At 34.9% G+C, this 6,855-nt stretch overlaps 1 long non-coding RNA gene across 1 annotated transcript; it reads right to left on the reverse strand.

Moving 5' to 3' along the window:
- Window positions 1–927: 927 nt before the first annotated feature.
- On the reverse strand, window positions 928–1,756 carry LOC145000789 (uncharacterized). Its single transcript, XR_013661356.1, has 3 exons — window positions 1,651–1,756; window positions 1,187–1,421; window positions 928–1,038 (listed from the first exon to the last, which is right to left on the reverse strand). It is a non-coding gene; the product is annotated as an uncharacterized LOC145000789 (long non-coding RNA).
- Between the last annotated feature and the right edge of the window lie 5,099 nt (window positions 1,757–6,855).

Genomic DNA, 6,855 nt, shown 5'->3' on the forward strand with positions numbered 1-6,855 from the left:
TAAGGAGATCTAGTTGTATATACTTTTCGATTTATGATTTCTTATCAGAATAGCGAGTTGTTTAGTAAATACTGAACGTAAGTCCTAGTACACAAGGGTTAGTTGAGCTGACCGGTTTGATTTGTTGACTTTATTTGACTTTGAATTGACCAGAATTTGACGGTTGCCACAATATATAATCAGGTATTCTCTTTAACACGTATTTCAAGCAATGTAAATTAACTCGCACATATAGTATAATTAATACTTCAATCAATACTTGTATTAAAATCATGTTCATGAAAGGGACTATGCACTCACTTGATAAGGTGGTTACTCGATACTTGGTCATCGCTTCATTTACTTTAAACTAATTTCCGTCGACTAATCATTAGTCTTATTATTATTATTATATAAGTGTTTAAGCAATACTTTCTAACCACTATGTACAGACAGGGGCCATACATAAAACACCGGAGGGCAGGACCATTTTTTCATATAGCAATTCTGAAATCCCACGACCCTATGCGGCTCTTTAAACCAGATTCCCTGTACCACAAGTAATTAAAAAAGATATACTAGTAGAAAAACAGTCTTTTACGACCCAAATGCGCGTCAAGGAAGGCCCTGTCATAAAGAGAGACGACGCGCTTTTGCGCGTTGTCTATTCACGTTGCGCTTTTATGACATGCAATGCCTATCATTAAAGCCGCTGTCAAGAAAGGCCATGTCATAAATGAAGATGACACACATTTTTGCGTATCGTAATTTTAGTTTTTTTTTTAAAAAAAAATTATTTATAGATTTTCTAATTTTCAAATTAAATTTGCATTTCATGTGTCATAATAAAAAAATAAAATACCATATACAAAAAAATACAATCCATTGCACAAAAGTTAATGTCATACAAATAATCATTCCAATAATAGACAAATGTAATACATCAAATGTGAAAGAGATGAAAGGCATCAACAAATAATAGTTGAACTACAAGAACTTGTTGCCTACCTTCACAACACCCGAAGCTACTTTGCTTGACACTATGCACATCAACAAGACCTACAAATTTGAATAATGCAACCATTAGAGTTCAACTTTTGGCTAGCACTCCAACAGCCCTACTGAAAAATGATATGATAAAAGTGGCTAATACCAACAATAGAAGCTTCAAGAATCACCCTGAAATAAATATATACAAGCTACTTACAGTTAAATAATGAAGGGGTCAGATATGTATGGATGCTTGGGGGAATAAATCCCTGGTACAGATGCAACCAAATGTCTGGCAACAATGCTGAAATCAAACTTAGCTAATTCCAATATCTAATGGGCTTGATCAGGAGCACCAACTAACAAAGTTTCCATGAATCCAACAAGTTGAGCAGCAAAATTGGAATTTGACTCCCTTAAAAGAAGAAAGAGCTTCCAACAGTAGTGATTCCCTGTAATACAATAAATTGGATGGTGATCACAAATTAGGAAAATTGATAATTATCAACTAGATTCAAGTAAGCCAATTAAAACAAGAATTCAATCTAGTTATTTTTCCTACTTGTAATGTTCATCAAGTTTTAACTAGTTATCATTTTTTTTCAAATACTAATAATCATCATCTAATTCTGGGGTCAAAATTACCCTACAAAATGGAAGAAATAATTAATAAAAGAAAACCTTAATGAATAGTTAAATCACTTGCATATTCCTCTAGAGTTGGCATCTTGTTTCCAAAGCTCCTACCCACAACTTATGAACTCTCCCCAACCATTCTAATCACCTGCTCAAAAAGTATAAACATTGCACATAAGACAAGGGTATTTTTGGTACATGAAAAATAAAGCTAACCATACATGACTAAATCACACCAAAGGTAAAAATGGAAATCCCAACGATGTTCCACTTCCATGAGATAATGCAATTTTGAGACGCGACGCCTAAAGAGTGGTTCAAGGCAAAAAGTGGGAACACCAGTCTGCCATCTTTTAACCTCATACATCTCATTCCATGCTTGAACTATTTCATCAATTTTATAACCAAGACCTAAAAAACACTGATACAAAACATTCAACTTTGGACTAAATTAAGTAAAAATCAGAAAAGCACAAGGACTTTTTTGTTATTAAAGGAGGAGCATGGAACGATGGATATTAGATATTAGATATTAGATATTAGATATTAGTATTACTTACAGCTGTGAAGCTTTAGAGTCCATTACTTGAAAATATGTCCTCCTCGATCCAAGGCGCATGGTACCACCCATATGAGTTTTTGAACCCTATTATCATTCATATTGTTATTATAAATGATGACTGAATAGTTTGTTATATTATATTAAAAAAGAATAAGGCGACAAACCTTGGGGATAAATATGACACAAGGATTTTTAGTATTTGGATCGAATTCGGTGCTATTTGCATTTTCAGGAGCAATAACAGATATGGCATACTCTATGACAACAATTTGCCTTCCTAAACAAATGCTAAGGTAGGGGATATTGTTCTCACATGCATATTTCGCTGCAATGATTTTCTCTTCTACACCTCTATCATCACCCCCCCCCCCCCACCCCCGGAACAAGCACACCATCCACCGACTACATCATCACACCAAATCACACTCTAAAACCGTTAACAATGCCATTATTATAATTTTTTTGTAAAATTTGTTTTTCTATCCAGATGATATTTGATATAACTATCCCAGATGTATCCTTTTATTTATCTGTGCAGTCTACTTTGATTTTATTATTTTTTCTCTTTCTCTTTTAGCCAGTTTTCTTCTTATTTACTTTGAAAAAGGATACCCGATCATAATAGTCAAACTAACTAGGAAAGTAAAATGAAAGTAGAATTATATATGCTTTAAACCCTTGTCTAACTAACATACACACACATACACATACGAACCTTCAAAGAATTACAAGTAGCTCTGTGAACATTAGGATTCTGTATAAAAACAAAAAAGATCCAGCATGACCATTAAGTTTCAAGGACATGCATTGCATGATAAAGAAAGAGAAAAAGAGAGATGGAGTGGATAGTAACTTCTATGGCAGTTGCTTCTTCAAGATCATTGGCAGACACCCAATTGATGAGTAATTTCCTTCGGCAAGCAACAGAAGCATGCAATAGAGCCTAAATGAGTAATCAGAACTTAGTATGCTACCAGTAGATGCATCAGTTTCAGAGGGAGAGATTACTAGACGTGATTGTGTGGATATTAGTGACTGCAAACATATGATAGCCAGGGTATAAAGGTCAAAACACAAAGGTTTTGTAGAATTATAATGTAGAAAGTTTGTTTAAAAATATAAACTTACTAATAGTTCATTCATGTCACTAGATACCCTAAGTCTTGCCCTTTGTTCAAGTGAACAAACCAAGAGAACAAAACCAAGTAGCATGACCTGCATGCTAAAAGAGAGCAGCCCTTAATGAGAAATTCATTTTTCCAAACACTAACAAAAGCAGTATAGTATATGAGTAAATCAGCAAGAATAATAGGAGTATTTTATCAAGGAGGGGTATTTTGGGTATTACGTTAATTAGTTTGCAGTAACTTGCAATAGTGCTTATAAGAGGGTAGAGGGTACCGTATGTGCGTATCATGATTTCTCTTTTGTGAAATATGGACATTGTTTCTTTTGGAGAGTGGCTTCTTGAATTTGCCAACTAGTACATCAATGGCTTCTTTGCGGATACAAAAAGCTCCTCTAGTGCAAGCTTCTTTAATCCAGCAAAATGTATAGCATCAAACCTATATACATAGCCACCACAATCTAAACCTATTAGATTATTTCAACACAAATCACATACATGCATGATATAAGAATTGGACTAGTGAAAACAAGCTTACTTTATGGAGGCAAAAATGATATCTTCAATATCCAGACTTGATTTGTACGGTAAAATATGTTTTCAAAAAAGATAGATAGTTAAGAAATAGTGTACGTGATAGTGAGTAAACCGTCGGGTGGTGGCCGGCGTGGAAGTAGGGAAGTAGTGTAGCAGCAGATGAACAGATGGGTGAACAAGCGAAACCGAGGGCCGCCGTTTTAGGTTTCGTGGTGTTTACGAATATTCTGAGAACCGATAATAGTGATTTATCTCTCCAGCACAACTCACACAAATTGAGAAGGCGTTAGATTTTTACCATTAACGATGAATCGAAGAGGGAGTACCAAAAGTTACATACCAAAAATCGAAGAGAACGAAACACGAATCGAAGAGACCAAAACCAGAGGATGATGAAGATCGCAACAACCGATTATGAGATGTTCTGCGCCAAAATGAAGATCCAAGAAACTGACATCTACTTCGATGGATTAAGAATCAATGACTACTTCGTCTTCCACTTATAGATTATTTAAGGGTTTTATGGAGATTCAGTTGAATAGACGGCTGTGAATGGGGAGGAGATGGAAGCCGGAAGAAAATCAAACGATCGTGGGTTTAGAAACTTAAGTGAGGGTGATGTTGGTTGAGTCACTGATGATGTTTGAGGGAGGTGGCGTAAAGAATTATTCTTAGGGATTAAGGGAAAAGAGGGAAATAAAAATGGGGGAGAAAAAGGAAGGTGGTCATTTCTAATTTTTAGGATTTTCATCTTCCGCTAGTTGCTACTAAAGGAGGCGCGCGTTCACCTTAAAAAATTATAAAACGACACCTAATTCTAGGTCACGCGAAAAATGGGTGACTTTAATCCTTTTCAAATTTTATCAGAGATGACGTTTTTTTTTACGATACCCACTTTTGCGTATAATAAATCAGTGCGTGTCATATATTGTGTGTCCTTAAAGCCCTGTTTTCTAGTAGTATATAACGACAGTTATATAATAATATCTCAAATATTTATTATAAGTTCATAATAACAATACTAATTCTAAATATAAGCTATATTAAAATAGAGTAAGCATAACTTACTTACAGAGGGGTTTTAGCTAGGAGTCGGGCTCTGCAGGGGCAGAACTTCGTCGCTGAATCTTTCTAAGAAAGATTCGTGCAGCCTTGCCTTACTATACTAAAACTACAGAAGGAGAAGTCGAATCACGGGGGACCGAAACGCTCGGGGGATAAGAAGAGAAAGACTCTTAAATCAAGAGAATGGTTCAAGAAATATGAGAGCCCAAGCCTCTTATTTATAGGAATTGAATTTACAAAAACTACCCTCCATAATTACTTAATGACCTTATAGTTATATAAACGACTAAACACCCCTTCATAATACTATTTTAAATAGATTTAAAGATATTTGTACTAAACTAATATCGAAAGTACTCAACACTAGTCTTATAATAACCGCATCATCAATAGCTTTCTAATGATATATACATGTGTATATATGTGTACGTATTTATGATTTATACTTTATTTTAATACATAAATATGTTATTATAATTTGTAACTCGTTTATACGAACTCCATTTTTTGAGGTTCTTTATATCCATGCATTTGTATTTACGAGTACTACAACTTTCATATAGATGCCATCAGCTAAGTCTCATTCTATCTCAGATTTACAAAACTGTATCGAATTTATCGCGCTCGAAGAGTTGAGACCAAGTTTCGTCCATATCTTTAACATACGAGCTCTACACTCAACCTTCTTTATAACCACGTGTAGGTAAAAACAAGATCTAAAACTTTCATTTATACTCCATCGGCTAATTCTCGACTGATCTTAAGTTTAATAGTAGGAGGAGATTATATTGTTAAATGTCAGCGTAAAATTCATAACTTCTACATACGGGCTCCGTTTTCGTCTGTCTTTTTACCATTGAGTTTCTATTAAAGAGATCTTCAACTCTCGTTTTGGTCTAATCTGTTTTGATTTTTTTTCAAAATGACGTATTTGCCCCTTTTAATACGTTTTTCTTTTTTTCTTATTTGTTTTTCTGATTTTGATTTAAAAAAATAAAAACTAAAAATAAATCTCTCTCTCTCTCTCTCTCTCTCTCTCTATATATATATATATATATATATATATATATATATATATATATATATATATATATATATATATATATATATATATCTTATTTGTTTTTATTTATTTTACTAATTTTAGATTTAAAAAAATAAAAGAAATCTCTCTCTCTCTCTCTCTCCAACCTTCAACCTCAACTGAACCTTTCATCATATATTACCACCTAACGTTACCATTCTCCATCTCCATTCCCCCTACTGTGACCACCACCAAACCACCATTCTACCCTATACTACCACCAGACACAACCCAACAACACAACCCTCATTTCTCTATCACAACCTTCACTACCTACCAGTATCTCCGAATCTCACCACCCAGTTTGTTATTCGCCAAATCTCTAAAGCTTCGGCAGTCGCACATTAAAGTACCTTCAACCATGGTGACCACCGTCACTGTCACAGGAACGACGACGGATCAATTCAAAGACCATCACCCGTCGCTTGAAGTTCTGGGCAGAGCTCGTGACTCCTTCCGTTACCCTCGATTAAGTCTCCGATGATGCCCACAACTTGTCGGAAACCTCCCCTATCTTGCTCTTACTTGTGAGTCCACATTTCCGCTTCTTGAAATTTAAATTTCAAAATGAAAACCCACCATTAGTTGAGTACTAATTTTCAGCCTAGTTTGTTGGGAGGAAGCCAAGATGCATGTGTACAACATATGCTGGTGAGAGCAAGAAATAGAGGGGGTGGCACATGGTGGTATTCAACAGCCGTGGATGTGCTGATAGCCCTCTTACCACACCTTAGGCATGTTTATGTTTAGGTTTAACAGTTTTAAGTACTTGATCTATTGAAAAAATGGTTATCTTCAAGTAATTTCAGAGATACAAGAGATGTAAAACCTAAATGGAGATGGACCTAAAAAACCGTTTGAGCTACCATACGATGA

The sequence above is a fragment of the Lactuca saligna genome, chromosome 1 (genome assembly GCF_052625555.1).
Source record: "Lactuca saligna cultivar CGN05327 chromosome 1, ASM5262555v1, whole genome shotgun sequence".
NCBI classification, from domain to species: Eukaryota; Viridiplantae; Streptophyta; class Magnoliopsida; order Asterales; family Asteraceae; genus Lactuca; species Lactuca saligna.